General features: G+C 26.6%; 1 protein-coding gene across 1 annotated transcript in view; it reads left to right on the forward strand.

The window, feature by feature from the left end:
• Positions 1-20,386, forward strand: part of LOC107443428 (uncharacterized) — a 39,179-nt gene extending 18,793 nt beyond the window's left edge. Inside the window, exon 2 of the mRNA XM_016057282.4 lies at positions 19,677-20,386. The gene's annotated coding sequence lies outside the window, so the exon portion shown is untranslated. The remainder of the gene's footprint in view (positions 1-19,676) is intronic.
• Positions 20,387-21,753: the final 1,367 nt, after the last annotated feature.

Below are 21,753 nucleotides of genomic sequence, written 5' to 3' on the forward strand. Positions count from 1 at the left end.
AATGCGCAGTATACAGATTGATCTTTTAATTTTAAAACCTTTATTTGCAAGTAAAAAGGTTGTAAAATTGAATGATACTAAGTTAAAATTCATATCATAAATATCTTGCAACGTGAATAAGGGAGAAATAATCATAAACAATAACAAACATTTATTGTATTCAGATGCTAAAGATATCATTTTCATACGATTAAACTTGTTATATACTTAGTTGATGTCACAATCAAAAACTCATTAGACCAACGTAAATAATATGCTGGGTCATTCTTGTTTGTATCTTCTATGTAGGCGCAAACGCTATTTCGCCTAAGGCATAACAGTGATAAAATGTTACAAGGAAAAAATCACCGATAAATAGAAGACTGGTAGAACAGGACAGTTTTTCTATTTCAGATGCGTCTAAGAGCTTAATTTTTAATAATAATTTAAAGTAATTTACATAAATCTCGTAATGCATAAAAATAGTATTGCACAATATAAAACATAAAAATAGAGTCAATAACTTTATATTTGCATCATTTTTTGTTCCCTAGATCATTTTTATGAAAGCTAGTATTACTAAGTTATTTTTGAATAATTTTTATCAATCAGTATACAGTGAATTCGCGATAACTCGAATCTGATAGGACTGACGAAAAACTTCGACATATCGGAAGTTCGACTTACCGTTAGTTTCGGTTTTGGACTTTCAAAATATTGTCGGATTATTTAATTAATGCTTATTAATTACAAATCTTCTAAATGCTTACAATATTTAAGATAATTTTTCTGACAAGCCATTTACGATAAGACTGTTTGAAGCACTTTATGATACCCTGGTCCATCGGCTGCAACTTTGCTGTTGTGTTTGGCGTTTTCTTTTCTTAGCGAAGAATTTCAGATCCAATTTTTTTACATAGTCTTCAATTAATACTGATGTTACTTTTGTTAGACTTGTAATCCAAAGGATACGTTTTTACATTCTTGAAACATCGGGGATTTCGGTATTTTCCGATAACAAGTAAGGGCAATTTCTCTGTCCCAGACGCATTTCCTCCAACTAGGACAGTCAAACGTTCCTTGCTCATTTTACCCCCTGAGCAGTTTTCATCCTTAAACATCATAGTCTTATTTGGAAGACATTTAAAAAATAAACCCATTTCATCAATATTGAAAACATCATTTTAACTGTATCCTTGAAGTAAATTTGGTAACGTTTCATTTAACCACTGTTCACATACTTCAAGAGGGACAGCTTTAGCTTCTCCATGAAGAGTGCGAAAGACATTGTGTGTGTGTTGCAAAGGAAGGGGCAAGATATCAGCTCCTAGGTTTTTTTTCTTGCTTTAAAAGATCCAAAAAAATCGAGTTAAAGGGAGTAAAATTCGAGTAATCGAGAATAATTAACATGAAATTGAAGATAAAAGGGTCGGGACCTCATAAAAAAATCGAGTTATAATAATATTCGAGTTATCGTACTTCGAGTTATAGCGAATTGACTGTATTAACGTGAAACAAACGCTCTTAAGTATATATTGATAAGCAGACTTTATGACTTAAGAGGACGCTATAAGGCTGGAGGAAATTTTCATCGTAAACTCTGCGTCCTCAACATAAACAAATATAAAATTTAAAGTATAGAAAAGGTAAATTCAGGCTAACCTAGAATAAGTTTCAATTGCTGAAAAAAATTTAAAAATATAAAATTGCGAACGAATTATTGAAAGAAAACTTTATTATTGCCTAATCCTAAGTTATCCATTCATAATTCGTTTTCATTTTGATATTTTGAAAATTTCTTTTTAGTCTTCGAAACTTAATGAAGTATTTTGACTAAACTCACTTTTTCTATACTTTAAATAAGTTTTTCATTGAAAGGATTAGGCTTTGATTAAATGCAGTGGGTGTTGCCTTTTGAACATTTCGAAATTGTATCACTGTAACTATAGGTAGAGAAAAACTTATAAATTTTTACGATGCGAACTAACAAGATATAGAAGGATGTATAGAATTGTATATGATATTTGTTTACAAATAAAATTGTGTGTAATTGTGTGACGATGTATTAAATGGGAAAGTAATTTATTTTATTAATTTAATACGATTTATTAATGTTATATTATTTACTTTTATTTTATATTATGATTTTATGAAATTATTCATTGCTTTTTATTATTTATTATTATTTTTATAAAATTCAACAAACTATTTTGACTAAATATATGCTTGCATGAACTATTGGCTAACTAAATGATTATATACTTTTGAGTACATAATCATATTTTAATCACACATTTTAATATTAGTACAAATGCTTTTCAGTGACTAAGTATGTCCGACATTCCTTTGCGTTAGTTTTATCTTCTTCATTTTTAATGCTTTCGGTTGAAGCAGTTTTGAACTTTAAATTAACTATAATTTTTAAATTATCTATACTTTCCATCAAATGATATTTCTTATTTTATCATCATTAATAATGCTTCTGAATTCATTTATTTTAAATAAATTATGTAAACAAATAATATTACTTGAAAAATAATTTATTTGTTAACAACAATCGAACAAATTTATGCACTGATTATGTTTTCTCTTATCGTATATTACTGAAAACTGCGACTAAATGCCTCTAAAGTTATTATTTAGGAACAAATTGCATATTTTATATTAACTCATTAATCATTTTTTTTATGAAATTTTAAAATATCTCACATCGTTCACAAGAATATTTATTTTAATCAATAAATTGAGTACTTACACGTAGCATAACAATTTAAAAACACAGGGTGTGTAATTTACTTTAAACATAAATATTAAAATGAGTCATAAAATATCTCTTTTTTTTCTAATGCAACGCATTTTGATAAGATTTATTTATATGAATAAAATTCTTTCCTTTAAACTAAAAAATTTATTTCTATTAAAATTTAAAGTTCTACTTTAAAAACTCACTGAACGAGATTTTGAAATGAGTTGTGGACTTTATTGAGAAAATTTCCTTTTTATTTTAATTTTTCTTGCAAATTTAAATAATTTCTTAAATATTTTGGTGATAATGTTTTAAAGAAACCATACAGAATGGATTATTGCAAACTATTCCTTCAGAATATTTTAAAATACATTTATTTCCCAGATTTGCTTTATTCTTCAAAATAATTATAATTAAAATACGTTTTATTTTAATTTAATTGTAATATTACGCTCTCCATTTGTTAAAGTTTAATAACTATAATAAACAGTGTTAAATAAATATAAAATGCTTAAATATAATACCAATTTTAGACAACAGTTAAGCTTAGTTAAAACTTTAACGAAGCTGTGGCAATAAAATATTGTTGTAACTAAAATAATGATTTTCTTTTCGATATATAGGAAATTCATTTTACCGTTATGCTTTTTTTCCTATTTATTTAATATTCGAATAGTAATAAGAAAACTCTATGATAAAATCTAGATTAAATATTATTGGAAAAGTACAATATCCGTTTGATTTTGTTTTTCCCCCTGCTTTATTAACTGCTAACGATAATTCTCTTTTGAAAGATCCTAAAAACTATTACATTATCACTTGTCCCTTATAAGTAAAAGAAATCAGGTGCTTCTAATACCATACGCTAAAATAAAATTTAAGAAAAACGAAGGAAACCGGAGTACTTTTACCCTTTAAATATAAGTTGCCATATTTTTTCAAAATATAGCATAATATTGATCGAATATTCTGTAACCTTAAAATGGTTAGTTTAAATCATGTTTCTAATTAAATTAAACCTTCCAAAAGTATAGCGAAGAGTAAGAAGATTAACTTGCATGATTTTATAGTTTAACTTTACAAATATTGCAGCAAACTTGCAGAATAGTGTGATTTAGCATACCCCAACTCTTATAGCAATGTAGGATAAACGAGTAGAATAGATTTGATTTTGTAAAATAGTTTTTTCAGTTTTTTTTTCCCAATTTTTTTTTTTTTTTTTTGTTTTTTTTTTTGTGATATAGTTTGTTTAGTCCCGAACCGAAATATCTTAGGATGCAAAAACTACTATTGTTTACAAAAAATGTCAATGAATTTCCAAATATAAAAAATCAAATTGAATATCTATTCAATCTAACCACCGTCTGGAAATGCGACCAATTTTAATTCAGCTAACGTCATCTTATTACGACATTTCACAGCAGAATCTTCTTCAAGAGCCACAAAATATCGCCCTCTTACAGAGCATAATTCTTGCATAAGGTATTACAGAATCCTCTTATTCGGTTGACTTCGCATGTTTTGTATGTCTGGCTTTCCCATATCTTCATAGGCTGATACATTCTTGTTGATACAACAATGCGCTGCTGATGAGTGTTTTTGACCTTCATTCAAGGATGACGCCTTGAAAACGGGTGTCGATGTCAATTGCTGAATGGACTTACAAATTTAATCTTCAGATATATGAGGTAACGCCCGCATATTGTTCGTCAACTCACTGATGCCCACATCCGTCGGCCACCATTTGAGAAAACAAACAGTTAGATGGGACGATAAAACAGCTTAGTATACTATAAACGCTTTGAGATTAATGCTAAATATTTCATCGGGTTGATTTTTTATAAATAAACTAAAGAATACTTGCTTGTTTTTTTACTGATTATGATTGATATTTAGTAAACTATAAATGCTTTGCATTTAATACTAAAATTTCCATCGCAATTTGTAATTTACAGTCATTTAATATCTGCTTTTTTATTTACTAATAAATTATAACTGATACTAATATTTCGTTAATTTTAAACGCTTTGAAATTGAGGCTATACTGAGAAAAAAAAATCTATTTTGGATGTTAAAATACTATTTTTAGAGAATTAAAAATGCGCTTTAATAACTAAATATGTTTTTTTAATTGTCTTTTCTATTTTACAATTTCACTAAATATATTTCAAAACATTGGCTATTTTGCTAGTTTAGAGTCAGACAGTCCTGCTGTTTATTGACAAATATTTTACACAATCATGAAGTTTTTACAATCTGCACTGTGAAAGAAAGCATGGTCGAAACTACCAAAATATGGTAAAATTTACCCTATTTCCGGCTCCATGGGAGCATCAAAAAGCTTGGTAAATTTTTCCGAAGCGCTTAGTAAGGATTTTAGTAAAATTAACAATAAAATATAGTTTTATAATATGTGATAAAATTCAGCAAATGTGAAAGAATTTAGTCATCATGATACTTTAGAATATAGCATAAAAACTATTTATTCTCGATTAAATTTACGTATCAGTTTTGTACTTTTTTCTTAATATGTGGTAATACGAACCATAACTTTGAAAATCAGAATTTCCGATAAACTAATATTTTGGATTTATTAAGCAGAATTATGGTTTTTATTTCCCCCCCCCCCCAGAAAATGCATTACAAAACAATACTGTAATTTTACCTGAAGTTTTCTCTCTGTGTACTAAATACAGATTTTTATAAGACATTGGAGAATATTTATCTGTATTAATAAACAACAATCAAGTCTTTCAGTTTTGGGCATTGTTTCGAAGTGTTGTTTAGTACTAATTTATTGATTATTTATTTTCCCCCTCCCGTACGATGGTTATTTAGCTAGTATTCTATAAATTTTTTATTAGCGAATTTGAAAAATCAAAGTCTATTCAGCTATCTTATAAGAATCTAGTATGATAGGAATTTAGTATTAATGTGAAAACGTTTACCTATAATTTACTACACGTCGGTGTCAATTATAATTTATCATTAAATAAAAAAGCCTTATATTTTTAAACTTATAAAAATTCATTAAGATATTCTTTTAATATAATTCTCAAAACGTTTATATTTGATTATATTATTAAATAATAGGCATGTTTATCAGCTAATAATAATAATAATATTCATATTGCAATGTAAGGTAAAATTTTAAAAGAATTTTTGGAAAAAATTTAGATTGATATAAGTTTCAAAAAAATTTAATGCTTTTTATGATGAAATGTTTAGGAGCAAAATTTTATAATTAGTAAGTAAACGAAAACTTGAAGTTTGGAGGGTTTTATTCAGTTATTCTCTCTCATATAATTACATTCACCAATATATTTGTATATTTTTTTTCATTTTTTAAAAAAAAATATTTTGGAACGTTACAATTAAATCCTTCAAATTTCTTCAAAAAGATTTCGCCTATGAAAATATATTTGTAATATAAACATTTGAAAATTTTCTTTCAAATTATAAGAAAAAGAATTTTATTCACTTAGATGCATGATAATTTATTAGTGTATACTTATTTATATTANATATATATATTGCAATGTAAGGTAAAATTTCAGAAGAAAACTTGAATTTCCAAATTTTTATTAAATACCCACTATAACAAACGCGTATTTTTTAAAATTTTTTTGGAAAAAATTTAGATTGATAATTCAAAAATATTTGATGCTTTTTATGATGAAATGTTTAGGAGCAAAGTTTTATAATTCGTAAGTAAACGAAAACTTGAAGTTTGGAGAGTTTTATTCAGTTATTCTCATTCACCAATATACATATTTGTATTTTTTTTTTTTCATTTTTTAGAAAAAAAAATATTTTGGAACGTTACAATTAAATCCTTCAAATTTCTTCAAAAAGTTTTGCCATTGAAAATATATTAATAATTTCAACATTTGAAGATTTTCTTTTAAATTATAAGAAAAAGAATTTTATTCACTTAGATGCATGATAATTTATTAGTGTATACTTATTTATACTAGTGTACACAATATATATATATGTGAAAAAACACTAATATATATACATCAGCGTGTACTAACTAAATGTAATTAGATAAATATAACTGAATGAAACCCTCCAAACTCAGTAATTGTTTGTTTATTAATTATAAAATTTTGTTTATAAATATTTCATTATGAATGGAATTAAATAATTTTTATACCTATAATATATAATAATATAAAAAAATACACGTTCATTATATTGGACATTTAATACATTTAAAAATATGAAAATTTACGATTTCTCTTAAAATTTGACTTAACATTACGGTATACATATATTATTAGCTGGTAAACATTAGTTGTCAGTTTTTTAAACTGTCTCCTATTTTCAAAAAGGAACCAAGCATATTACTGCGCATTGTATAATTTTTCCACAATTTTATACGGTTACAAAGATTCTTTTAAAATATAGTCATTTTCGAAATGGAAAATCCTTCTGTTAAATTCATTTTTGAAATGGAAATATTTTTCCTGCTGGAATACGTAGGGTACATTTATACTTTTATGAATATTTGTACAAACTTTAAAAAGGTTTTTTAAATTTTAAGAAAGAGGAATGTTATTCACTTAGATACATAATAATTTAATCTTATTGCTTACTTATACATATTTGAGTACACAATATGCATTTAAGTACATACTAATATAAATATTAGTGTTTTAGAAACTGACTTTATAAGTTTTGAGTGAAACATGTCGAATTTATTCAGTTGTATATAGAATACATATATATAGATTAATCTAGAATAAGTATTATTTTAAGCTAAATATGTACTATTTAGATATATTTCAGTTATATGTAGAATACATACATAGATTAATCTAGAATTCATACGTACAAGTAATACATGTACAATTAATTTAGTTGTATATAGTATAGATATATCGACAAATCTAGAGCTAGAAGTATTATTTTTAGTAAAATATATACAATTTAAACTTAATATAGTTTCATGCATTGTCTAATATAGAATTCTTAATTTATAAGTATTATAATATATTTATAAGATAATTATTTATAAATAATAATAATTTATAACAATATTTAATAATAATATACTACTAATTATATATAATTTAGTTATACATAGAAAAAAATAGTTTTATCTTGAAACTTTTCCGTCAATTCTAAATCCTTCTTTGCTGTCACGAAAAGTGAGAGTCAATTTAACATGGGTTGGCAAAAGCGAAGAATGTGACAAAAGGTCTATACTCTATAAGAATGAAAATACCACCCAAAAGGAAAGTAAAAACTCCTTTTGTAACAGGCGTACGAAGGCGGGACCGGTTTTGAAAGAGAAAATCCTATTATTTACTTATTTATTACCTTTTTTATTTTTTAAACTGTTTGTAGTCCCAGTTTATGCTTTCACCATTTCTTTCATGAAAAAAAAACTAGTTTCGGCTTTACAGTTAAACTTGATAATGTATTTCTGTTCTTTGACTAATAGCATTTCCTTTATTAAGTTTATTTCAAAAAAGTTTAGAAATGGTGATAATTGCACTGTTATGTTTAAATCATTCTCAATCATTTGTCCAACCGAATTCAATCTATTACTGATTTAAGAAAAATACTAATTCATATTTATTGCTTAGATATAAAAATTAAATTATAAAGTTGTAGCTACTTTTGTTAAGTACATTTAATACAAACATCAGTCACTTTAATTAAAAACAATGATTAATGGATAAAATTTTATTAGCAAAATCATTTTTGATACTTTTTATTTTTGCCCAAAAAAATAATGAGATACTATTCTATAAATATTTCTAATAAAAACTTTTATAATAAAAACGTTCAAAATAAAATAAAATAAATAAAAATTTATAATAAAAGCATATTAAAATAAAATTATTTTCTTTTTATCAGTTCTTTGAAATGCTTTATTTAAATAGCTTATGCATCAAAATATTTTACTAAACTTTTAACAAATATAAACACAATATATTATAACAAATATTAAAAAAACTTTTTTCACACTATTTTATTGTTAACATGTCTATTCTCAACACTTACGCTCGAGTACAAAGTTAACACATTTAGTAGCATATTAAATAGTAAGTAGAATTGTAATTAGTGTGGATTAGTTTGTAATTAGTTTTAAGTGATTTTTTTAAATAAATGAAAGAGATTCGAATAACATTAGGATTATATGTTTAACTTAGATAGTTTAAACCTGCGTAAAAATCGTCAATAATAATTTAACACTTTTTTTCTACTTCTTGTAGTGACTCATAATGTATACATACATTATAGAACTAAATCAGTTTCAGAATAACAAAAATTTATTATAAGTTCTAATGTAGTGCTTCATATATGAAATTGTCATGTATGAAAAAGTCGCATTACATAGTACTGACTCACTTGTAGATAATGTATTATAGAATTTGATAAATTTTAAAAATATCAAAAGTTACATTATAATCTGTATTATGTTGTGACTCATGTATAATGTATTAAGTACCATTATGTAATGCCTCATGTGTTAACTTAATAATGAATTTTATCAGTTTAAAATAATGAATTTCCATAAATCCTATTATTTAGTAATTTATGTAAGTTATTTAAGTCTGGTTTTGCAGTGAATTATTACTCAGGTGTTAATAGTACTTTATTGAATTTAATCAGATTTAAAATGATTAAGTTTTGTTTTATCACGTAGTCACTCATGTACATTGTTCAAGTCCCATTATGTAGTAATTCGTGTATGTTGTTATAAGTCCCATAATGTGATAAGTTTCGATGCTTTAATACATTATTGAGTTTAATCAGCTTTAGAGTATTCAAGTTCCATAATAAATCCTATCATGCAGTGACTCATATATATTAAAGTCTCATTATTCAGTAACTCATGATATGTTGTTCATCATACATTATTGAATTTAAACAGTTTTAGAGTAATCAAATTCCATAATAAGTCTTATTACTCATATATATATTAAAGTCTCATTCTGCAGTGATTCTTAATATGTTAATCATACATTATTGAATTTAATCAGCTATAAAATAATCAAGCAGAATAATTAGTCCTATTATGTAGCGACTCATATATATTAAAGTCTCATTATGCAGTGACTCATGATATGTTTATGATATAGTATTGATTTTAAACAATTTTAGAACAATCTAGTTCCATAAGTCCTATTATGTACTGACGCTAATATATTTTCAGTCTCATTAGGCAACGATTCATGATCTGTTAATACTTTATTGAATTTAATCAGTTTCATAAAAATGAACAAACATTTAAAAAAATTATCAACTTTATTTTTTAGAGAAATGCCATCGATAAATATTTTGCTTAAAAAAAACATCTTTTTCTTTTTTTGCTTAACATTTTGCTTTTTGACAAGTCTACAGGTTAAAGAAGTTGACAGTTAAGGTGAATTCTTCACGGTTGATTATGCGAATCAGCCGTTTCTGTTGACTCAGACTGATTTTTTTTTTTTAAATAAACCAATCTTTCAGGAGTAAATTCTTTCACATCAAAGGTTTTCACTTGGAAAAGCGTTTTACTTCATTTTTCTTAACTTGAATTTTATTTTTTTAAATAAAATTTTAGTAAGTGGCTGACACCAAATAAGAACTTAATTATTTATCTACATGTCGTGAAATATCGATATTTTTTTAAATATCACGATAACAATAATCTGCAATATATTACCGCTGTATATATTGAATATTATGTCCTATGATAAAATTAAATCTAAGAAATTTTTAACAATGATAACATCAAGATTATAATCAATACCAATAATTATAGAATGCAGTTAAAATATCAGTCTTTTAAAAATTCGGTTTTTCAAGCGTTGCTCTGAATTTTTATACTTACTCATATAAAATTATATTCTACAAAATGATGTAAAAACTACCATCCCTTACAATTCAATAATTTTTTACTATTACTAAATTAAATAACTAATAAAAATTATCTTCTGCATGAAATTGTTCTTGAATAAACGAATTTTATAATTCAGCGCAAGCACTTTTCCATTCGAACACTCTCTCGATCGAATCGTTGGGATCATGTTTCTCAAATTGCGACTACCCCTTATATTTTGAGGGTCGATGGAAAAAAAGTATGTTTATTCAGAAAAAATGCATTTTGTGTTTAATTTCGTAAATTAAATTTTGTCTGTATTAATTAGCATATTTGAAGTCACCCCGTCGAACCATTAAGATTGAGTCCTAGGACGTGAAAATCCGATCATTAAATCAAAAGTATTCAGGGCGATTAGTTTCTATCGTTTTATTTATTTATTTATTTTACTATTATTATTATCTTTTTGAGTTCTCTATATTGTGAGGTAGTATATGCAGCCCACCTTTAAAGTTTTAAGATCTTATAGGTGATTTATGATGTGTTCACTTGGGTGTTGAAATACGTTTTCTCAATTTTGAATAAACTAGTGAAAATGGGTGTGGTTACTTTCATATAAGAATCAGTCATGGTCGAAATTTCTCAAAGTAGAACCTGTCGCTGTCTCCAAAACCAAAATGTCACCCGCAGCAAGAATCGTATCGACCGTAACGAAAGCAAACTTTTCAATCCATCGAGCGAAGAGTCGAGGCCGAGTAAATTTCAAACTTCCGAAGGCTGTTCCCCATCGTTCATTGACTTGATGCACATGGATCCAAAGTGGATGCATGGTAAAGAAAATGGCAGTTTCTCTTGCACGTGATGCTGGTAGGAATTCCTTCTTTTTGCCGCCATCAGAGTCGCTAGCTACTTAACTCGCTGAACTTGCCTAATCCTGCGTTTCAGTTGACCTGTCGGCTATATATTACTTTTCTTCCGAACCAAGCATCAGCCATAAGGAAGTCTGACAGCAATCGCGTTAAAAATTAAGAACTACGTGAACTGTGAAGAAAGCTTACGGCCCTTCATTGTTTTCGGGTGGCAATGGCGCGATTAAAAGGGTCTAATCTTCTAATTGGGCGGTGATTAACAATGAGCATTTAGAATCGGAGCCTCTTCCGATCTACGTGCTCATATCTTTTTTTTATTAATTCTTAACACAATTTTTAAAATTATATTACATTTGACGTATCTTAGCTAATAATGTTAGTAGATAAAAATATTTTTATGAAAACTGTTTTTTAGAGTATTTTACTTATTTGCTTTTAAACTTTTAAATTTATTTAAAGTTATTTTGATCATTAGATAAAAAATACAGCTAAATACACTTTCTTTCGTTTAAATTATTAGAGAAAACGATCATGGACTATACTAAAATTCTACTTTTTGCTTACAAGCAATAAGTTTTAAACGAAAAAAAATTTTAATACTCTTTTTAGATTTTATCAAGTACTGAAATAGCCACTGCTACAAATTTTGGAATGTGGTAAACCAGAATATTGTACAAATCAGCAGAAGCTTACCATACGCTAAACCATTTTATCGTGTTTTTTAAGGTCGATTACATGATACCTTTCGCTCAACTTACAGTGACAAATTTAGAGGTACATACAGTGTGCATACAGTGCATTCAGTGGCAAATTTAAACTGTATTATGGATCAATGTTCAATCGTTTTTCTGATAGTAACATAAATTATTATTGAAACTTTGGTATAAAGGCACTCGGAAAAAAGGTATGGTCAAAACTATCAAAATATGGTAAAATACACATTGTTCTGGGCTCTATGTCAACACCCGAAAGCTACATAATTTTCACTGGAGCACTTTGGTAATGATTTTGGTAAAAGTAACAATAAAATATGGTTTTATAATAAGTGGTAAAATTTGGTAAACGAGGTAAAAATTTGTTATTTTTATCATGATATCTTAAAGGATGGCATAAAAGCCCTTTATGCAGTTAGATTTACTTTTTATTTCCGTATTTTTTATTAAATCTGTGGTAATAAGAACTATCTGTTAATTATTAAATCTGTGATAATAGAACTATTTAAAAATTTTCGGTAAACCATTGCCATATGAACAAGAAAATTACCAAATGAGAGGTTTAAATCATTATATTTTGATTTGACTTGGCCAGAAAATTTTCTATTACTAAAAACCGTACAGTACGATAATTTTATCAGACTTTTTTTTTCTCAGTGTGGGTTACTTTAGTTTCAGAGAAAATTTACTAAGTCTCTCGATTAGGTGCGAAATTGATTTTGAATTAAACAATACTGCCGCTGGCTAAAACAGGTATTTTTCCGGGAAACATTATTTTCCGTATTTTCTAAATCATTAGCTTCGAATTGTAATTTGTATTGTAATTTGGTTCGCAATATTATCCTAATTTGGACAAATCCCTTCCTCAGTTTCCGTTGATAAAAAATGAACGAAAAAAATTTCGAAATGAACAAAACAAGAAAAAAGTCTTTTAATGTATAATTACTTTTCTTTTGAAGTTAAACGCAATTTAAACGTGCCAGTGCAGCGTTACAAGAAGATATTCTCTAAGTTTAAAATGTTTTGCATGATAACTAATCAACCCAAATTAAACTTTTCTACAACACATCAGTTTCAGTATTTCAGTGAGTTTAGTTTGAAGTATTTCGGTTTCCAAAAAAATCCTATCTTGATCGAAATTTCAAGCACCAGTGGTATTGGAAGATATTGTTCAATTTCAAAACATTTTTAATTGATAACAACCAAAATGACAACTTTTACACATCAGCTTGTAATTATATTTGGAATTTCGCATTTTTTTGATGTTATAAAATATAACTACAAAGTTAATTTTATTAAATTCTAAAATGACTTTGTGTTTAAAGATTAAATGAATAAGACTCCTTTTTTGAAAGGTGGTCTTTCAAATAACGTTATATTTTGATTTAAAATTTTAAATAATTTCCAATTATGTACATGGTTAGAACAGAATTTCGTGCTCTTATAATTTTAAAAATGTCTTTAAGTCGGAAGAACCTGTCCTAATGAAAATAACTAGTTTAATTCCTTAAAAAAAAGTTTAGATTTTCATCATGCTGATAGTTTTTAATTTTATTTTATTTTAATTGCAACACTAGATACCCAAGATTTGATTTTTTTAAATTAAATTGATTGTGTAATTAAGTTCANAAATAAATTTATTTTAAAAAGGATGAATAATACTGAATTTAAATAGGGAAATCAGAATGTAAATATATATATATATATATATATATTAATATTCTGATTTCCCTATTTAAATTCAGTATTATTCATCCTTTTTAAAATAAATTTATTTATTAAACACTCTAAAACAATTTCAATTGGCAGTTAAAATTTTATATATCTTTCTAGATTTGTATTTTTTTTTATATATATCTAACTTTATTCTATAAGATAAGACAATCTAAAGATTAAAATGGATATTTTCAAAAGATGAAAATCTACGGAAAATCAGGCAACCATTTCTCATCAATTGTTTCCTGTATTAAGCCACGTGCAAACGATCATAGATAGAACTATTGTTAGATTAAGGAAGCATTCAAAATAGGCGTGCAAGAACATATGTTTTGCTCAGTGAATCTTGCGATAAGTTTCATGTTTAAGATGTTATTTAAAGAAATTCGATAGCGTGCAAAATTGAGCAAAATTTCACGCGAAAGTGAATAACTTCAAAAGTTTGAAATTCTGAAAATTGATATTTTACATCCTTTGATAAAATGAAGCTTAATCGGATACTTACAAGTGACGTAGCGTGGTTAGCTCGATACTGATTGGTTGTTAAAACGTAGCACTTGTTTACGTTAGCAGCTGTTCTTTTAATTATATTTCGAGTGAGCCAACTCCGTCAAATATCAATGCCGTTAAGTGATACTTTCTATATTCGTTCGCAATGTTTCTTTCACTATATATTTCTTACTTAACACTTTGACAGGCTCTAAACCATGAAGAACACAAACAAATTAATTATGCATCGAAGTTATAAAGTACACAAGACAAAAACATATCGCGGTCACAATAAAATGTAACGAATAATAAACACAAAATCTACACAAGACAAAACATAAATATTCACAAAACGCAAATATATTATGGTTATACTAAAATATATAGGCAAACAATAAATCTAAGTTAGGTAAAAGACGTAGACAAGAAAGAAATATATTTCAGCGATATATATGATATATTCGATGTGTGATACGGAGTTGTATTTAATTAACTTCACGTTAATTAACATTCTAAATTATGTGAGGAAACTTAGCTCAACTTTAACACGTCATTTTGCTTATAAGCGATCAGCTGTTGCTGACGTAATAGGTCACATGTGTGGATATCCGTGATCATCTTCTTGAAGTGCAAGCATCCAATTGGTAGTGTGAAATATATATATATATATATATATATACTATATAAATCTATATATATATACTNGAACTATTTTAATAACTTCAAAGTATATTTCTTAAATACATACTTAATTTTTTTCTAATAAAGTATCACAGATTGTTGATGTTTTCATTTAAAAAAAGGACTCTGTATTTCAATGGGTTTCAAATTTTTACAATGTTATCCGAGGCAAAAAAAGAAAATTCAATAAGAAATACAATGGTGTGCAAAGTTGAGCAACATTTCACGTAAAAGCAAATAGTTTTAAAAGTTGAAATTCTGGAAATTGATATAAAATTTAAAGCCCTTGATAAAATGAAGCGTAATTGGCAAAGTGAGAAAAATGTATGGAATACAAAGCATGCGAATTGTTTTTATAACTTCAAACTATATTTTAAAAGACATACTTGATGCTTTTTTTTAATAAAGTATTGCAAATTGTTGATGTTTTCATTTAAAAAAAAATAACTTAATTACTTCTAAATTTCCAAATACAATATTATTCTCTAAATAAAAAAAAAACTTCACAGCGAAATATTCAATTAAATAGAAACGAAAAAAATAATAACGGAGTGTATTGGCCGTTAAACGGAGAAAATTCATACGTAGAACTTAATTGAAGGAAATGTCCTTTACTTATATTTTTTAATGCAGCTGACTGCCTTCAAAGCCAAAAGGATGCTATACCGTAACTGGTTTGTAGAAAATAATTTTTTTCTCCGTTACTCGTGAAATTCTTTTGGAAAGAAATTCCCTAAAGCAATTTAGATGAACACATAAGTATTGTTTACTTGAAGGCATTTCCTTTATTCTTTTCGTGCTACGTCTCCTCTGTTTCTTAAATAAAATAATAATTTAAAAGGAAATATTTTAAAAAACACCACGTTCTTTCCATTGAAGAACGCTTCTCACAAAGCCTTGCTATTTAAATTATCTTTATAAATAGAATTAATTTACTATTTTCACACTTCGCAAGATATTTAATACGTACCTTTATTAACGTAGTTAACGTATTTCAGCATTCCGTTATTAAACTAGAGAACTTAAAAAAAAGGAAGAAAGATTTATTTAAAAAATTAAAATTGATGGAGAAAATTACATTCAGAAATATACTTTTCTTCGGATGCAATGACTCCTGCTGCAGAACAATTGATATTTCAAACGATGCCAATTCGCGATCGCAACGAACTATAGGGGGCGTTGTTGTATGCGACGCTTACCTGCGATTTCTANCAAGCTCCCGCTAGACGGCGTACTCGAGCGTTGCGATCGCGAATACGCTTTCAACTGAAAAAAGTTTAAATTTGAATGAAAGAAAACGATTGGGAAAATTAATAATTTATAGATAATCGTTTTCAAAAATTAAAATTACAAAAAAAATGTCCCAAAAAATTACGTTCAATTTCTATTTATTTATTGAGTTCAATGAACTGTGGTGCTAAAAGAGTGTCGATATATTTTTCAGCTATAAAAGTTTAAAACTGAGCAGTATTTAACGATTCGTAATTTTTTTAAAGTGCTTTTTAAAAAATGCTTTTCTTAACTGTAATTGATCGTTTCTGTTTATTGTAGAGTATTATTTCGTAATGCATTAAAGCTTATAACGGCTGAAAAATTCTTTTAAGATGATAAAAAGTTCATTTTATCATATTTTACATTTGAATTAAACAGTTCTTTAATATATGCTTATATTTTTGTGTACTTTAATATTGGAAAACGTTCTTAATGTTCATATAGCTGTGTAATTTGATATCTAAATAACAATTATTCGACATCTACAATTTTCAGATTTTTATAAATAGATCTCACGAGCCTGAATAGGGAACGAAGTAAAATTTTGGAGTAAATTTCTAAAAATGCAGTAAAAATTAATTTATTATTTGAAAATTAATTCTTGGGAACAATGTATGATACTCTTATTTCTTTATATAAATTGAATTAATTAATCATATTGATGCTCGGTTAAATTTTAAATATATAAATTTTTATGATTTATACCTATTCATAGGTTACAAAACTCTTGATTTCGAAAAAACGATAACAGGTTTAAACAAGTCGATATGTTATATTAAAATTTCAAACGGAAATGGTTCTATAACAATGACATAATCTTTTATAAAAACTCAAGTTTCTTATTTAAATTTCGTGAGTTAATTCTGTACGACAAAGATATAAAATATCCCAAGTTATGCGTTTTACACGTCTCACACATTTAAACGTTTTTAATTATTCGGATAATTAAGAAGAAAACTTAATACTTAAGAAAAACCTATTTGCTACTGATACTGAGAATACTTAAATATATTTAAGACACCATGAACGACAAAATAAGGCAAAAACTTGCATATAAAACAAACAAAACACAAATAAAATAGAAATCAGCAATTCAGAATTTTTAAACCGAAGTTCATGATTACGGACGTCGTCCGGCTCATCCACCCCAAACCTTGGCCATGAAGAAGGTCAATAAATCTTAAAAAATACATTTGATTTGAATTGAATAAGGAATTTAATGGCTTTTTAATAGGAGAGGTTTAAGCAGCTAAAACTGAATAAAATGCATCTGGCCATCTCATAGAATATTCTTTTCTCTTAAAAAATTATATGTTTCCTGACAACTTTCTTTCGAATTCGCTTGTTTTCACGTTTAAACCAAGATTATGTTTATTTGAATTGCACTGCGATCAATCGTGACAAGTGAAATTCATGACTTTGACACGCATGACTTGCTATACACTTTCTTGACTGGGATGTCTTCATGCATTATCTTGATTCGTCATCGGAATCATCAAAGAAATATTTTTGGATCTTGCCGTAAAATGTCATTTTGAGAGGTATTATAGTTGCAAGTGCGTCAAATAATCAAAAATGACCGTCAAAAAACTTAGAATTTTACAATTTAACTTTTCTCTTTTATTTTGAGCTTTAAAACATTCATACACGGAGAAAAAAATTCTGGTAAAATTACAGTAAGGTATGGTAGTGAAATTTTTGGTTAAAAAATGACCCATATTTCTGGTAATGAAATCCAAAATACTATACAGTATTTAAACCATTTATTTGGTATTTTTTCCGTTTATAATTATTATAAAACAATATTTTATTGCTAATACTATTGCCAAAGGGATTCTGTAAAAATTAGTGAGCTTTTTGGTGTTCCCATTAAGCCATAAACACGGTAAAATTTACCGTATTCTGACAGTTTTGACCGTACTTTTTTTCAGTAAAGTTCGAAGATTAACTTTAACTCCTTTTTTTTATTTATTTAGCAGACGAGTTAAAATCACTTTTCAAACTGGTTGGGAATTAGTGCAACAGAAAATAGAAAAAATCTTTTGTACTTTAGCTTATGAAAAAAGGCATTCAAAATATCTTATTTATTTAAAATATAATAATATCCTTAAAATAAGTAAAACAATACATTTTTTAAAGAAATGAGCTGATTTTACAGTTTTAAAAGTTTTGAAATAGTGTTCCAAATCCCTTCGTTAAAATGCATACTTGTGTAGAGAATAAATAATGTGATATTCAATTAGTAATATGACATTTAGCAGAATTCTGCTCGAAAGTCATTTTTAAGACTATTAGAACTAAAGTTTTAAAACTTTTAATAGAATTGCGCATTTGAAATTGGGCTGTACTTAAATACAACTTTTGTATTTCATAGTTATATCTGAAGCTATACGTTTTTAAAGCCAAGATTAGACGTAAAAAGTTCGCGATTTTTTGCTTTCATTAAAATACAGCATCTTTTATTTAATTTTTCAACTTGATAATAATATGACAAAAAGAACTTATTATAACTAATTTAATAAAAATCAACATAAATTTGAATTGACCACTTTGTTTTTAAATAATTTATTTTTAATCTTTTTATTAAAGACTGCTTGACAGTTAATGAATAATTGATTAAAAATTATCTAATTGTTTTTTTAACTAATTAAGGTTTTTGTGATAGTAAAGATTATTTTCTCCTCCGTTAAAATTAATCATAACTTTTAAAGTCTATTATTCAATGTAAGAAGTAAAAGGTAACTTTCTCTAGCTTTGCAATGTCTGTTCTTCTCTAAGGTTCAAGAAAAAATTAAAGTTAATAATTTTACATCAATCTTCCCTGTAAAATGAAGTTTTAAAGCTAATTTCAAAACATTGCTTAATAAAAGTACTGATGCAAATTTTACAATGAAGTTGTGAATATAACATTAGAAATTTCAGTTAAGACTATTTCTAGAAAGTTTAATTGTCACATTGAAATAACACTTTATTAGAATCGTCATTTTAACTCTTCTTATCACTTTGTAACTGTTGGATGAAACTGTTGGATGTTGGATGAACTGTTGGATGTACGTTGAAAATGAAAATAGTGCAAAATTTTAATGGGAAAAAACTGATTTCTTTAAAAAATATAAAAAGTAATTGTAGTCCAATTTCTTAAATACTATAATTTTATTGTTTATGCTCATAAAACATGCAAAAAAAAAATGAATTGTCGCCTATAGCAGTTCTATAAGTCTTCCCAAAATGCTAATTTTTTTAAAAAAAATATTTTAACAACATGTTTACAAATTTAAAATGTTTCTTGAACATTAAAAGAAATATTACGCTAATTACTAAGCTAACATGTATTAAATTCACATTAAAAATATATTTGATGTTAATGTATTTTATTCTTTTTATTTTAGATTATCGCCACTTAGGAAAGAATTGAAAATACCTGCTCGAAGTATAACTTGGTGCCTTGCCATAATTTTAACTACAAAATGCCAAGAAAATCAACTATAGAGCTATTCTTTAGAAAAAAATGGAAACAGCATTCACTTCCTGTACTTATTTTTAAAAAAAAATTTCTTTAGTTGAAAATGAGTTTCTTTATACTTTTAATACGGCTACTTGTAATTCCTAATCAACTGATATAGACTTCAAACACTCTTGTATAGAAACTGTGAACTAGAGTTAAATAGACTTCAAAGTATATAGTTTTGACAATTACGTGTGACTGTTTTGTAAAACTTTCCTGAAACAAGTGTTACTTTTTTCTAAAGGAAATTATTTTTTTCACTTGTGCAAGTCATTATTTGTTTTTGATGAATATTAGTCCCATATTATTTAATGTTTAAGTTTGTGGAATAAGTGTACATTTCTTTTCTAATTCCACAATATTGCTGTTTGATATTTTTGTTTGTTCAGAACGGGTAAATACGCTCAAGAATTTAACTTTAAACTGGTGAATGCTGGCAAAATATATATAAAAGATTTTTTTTCTTCAAAAAATAACTAACACTTTGTAATATATCGTGTAAAATGTGAAGTTTATGTTGAAATTATATTTGTAATTTACTTTAAATTGCCTAATATATTTTATTTGCTGTTGATAAAGTTCATTATAATATTATTTGCTTTTGTTGTGTCTTTCATGTAACACGTAAACACACAGGGAAAAGGAAAGTAAACAATGTAAATCTTCGAAAGTTTTAAACACCATTTTTCTATTCAGAAGGTCTTTTGAAGTATAAGATAACTAATTTTGAAGAAAAAATTGTCACATTTCATACATTTGTGGAATTTACTATATTTAATATATATATAGGTATAATCCTTAGTACTTATTGTTAGATATATATGCTTATACATCTGATAAATAATAGAACAGCAATAAACAGTTAAATAGTTCCCCTCATGATATAAAAACTTTTTGCAGAAATTCAAAGGGTGTGTTTGTTTTTCTTGTGTAGACAAAGCGTGTACACATCAGCAAAATAAATGAAACTGAAACTCCCTCAATAATTTTTTTTCTTCTTTTGGTTGAAATTTTTGAAAGCTCGTCTTAGTGTCTCATTGTTAGTGTATAATTTCAATACCATGTTCCAGCCAGACACATCAACTAATTGCAGTCACGAAATCACACTTTTTCTGAATTAAAATACCTATCTTTTACCATTTACGAATTTAAAAGTTCAAAATGTGGTGGTAGATAAAGTCCATAAGCCTTTATTCCTAAAAGAGACAGCTAAATCCTTATCAAAGTTTGTTTTATAACGTACGAAGTTACGCTATGCCAGAGTTTCTAAGCTTATCCTATCTCTCATATAAAGGACGCCAATAGCTATATTTATTGCAAACATGTATGACGATCTATAGCTGGAACAAAATAGATATCTCAGTAATTCAATGAAGTACGTTATTCAGTTGTTCTCTTTAAAAACTAAGGTAGCTTTTTTAAAAAATTAAAAATAGATCTTTCGATAAAAAGTAATTAAAAATATTTCTTTTCGTTTACTTACAGTACTAATATCCCAACTGTGAAATCTATTGCTATCTGAACTGAAGAGAAACTAAAACACCAAAAGAAGCGAGTCACGTGACCGGTTTTACGCTTCAGTTTAGTTAAGACTTTGCTAGTTTTTTTTTCTGAAAAAATTCAGAACCGGGTAATAACCAAAATATTTGTGTTCAGTGTTCACTGAGTGCCACTCTTTTAATTCATAATTCATTTTTTTCCGAACCAGCATATCACCCCAAACTGAGACTTGCCTATGTTTATACAAAAGAAGAAGTATCCAACTGGGGAATACTCTTCTCAAAATGCTTCGATGTTGAAATTTTTGTCTGAAAAGGTAAATGTGTTCTAAAATTATACTTTCATAAAAAAACATTTTTTTTCGCAAAATATTTACAAAAGTTTATCAACATAGAATAACAATAAAATTTCAAGCTTCTTTGAAAAAATAATAATTTAACCTGAACTAATATACTATATTT

The sequence above is a fragment of the Parasteatoda tepidariorum genome, chromosome 3 (genome assembly GCF_043381705.1).
Source record: "Parasteatoda tepidariorum isolate YZ-2023 chromosome 3, CAS_Ptep_4.0, whole genome shotgun sequence".
In the NCBI taxonomy this organism is placed as follows: Eukaryota; Metazoa; Arthropoda; class Arachnida; order Araneae; family Theridiidae; genus Parasteatoda; species Parasteatoda tepidariorum.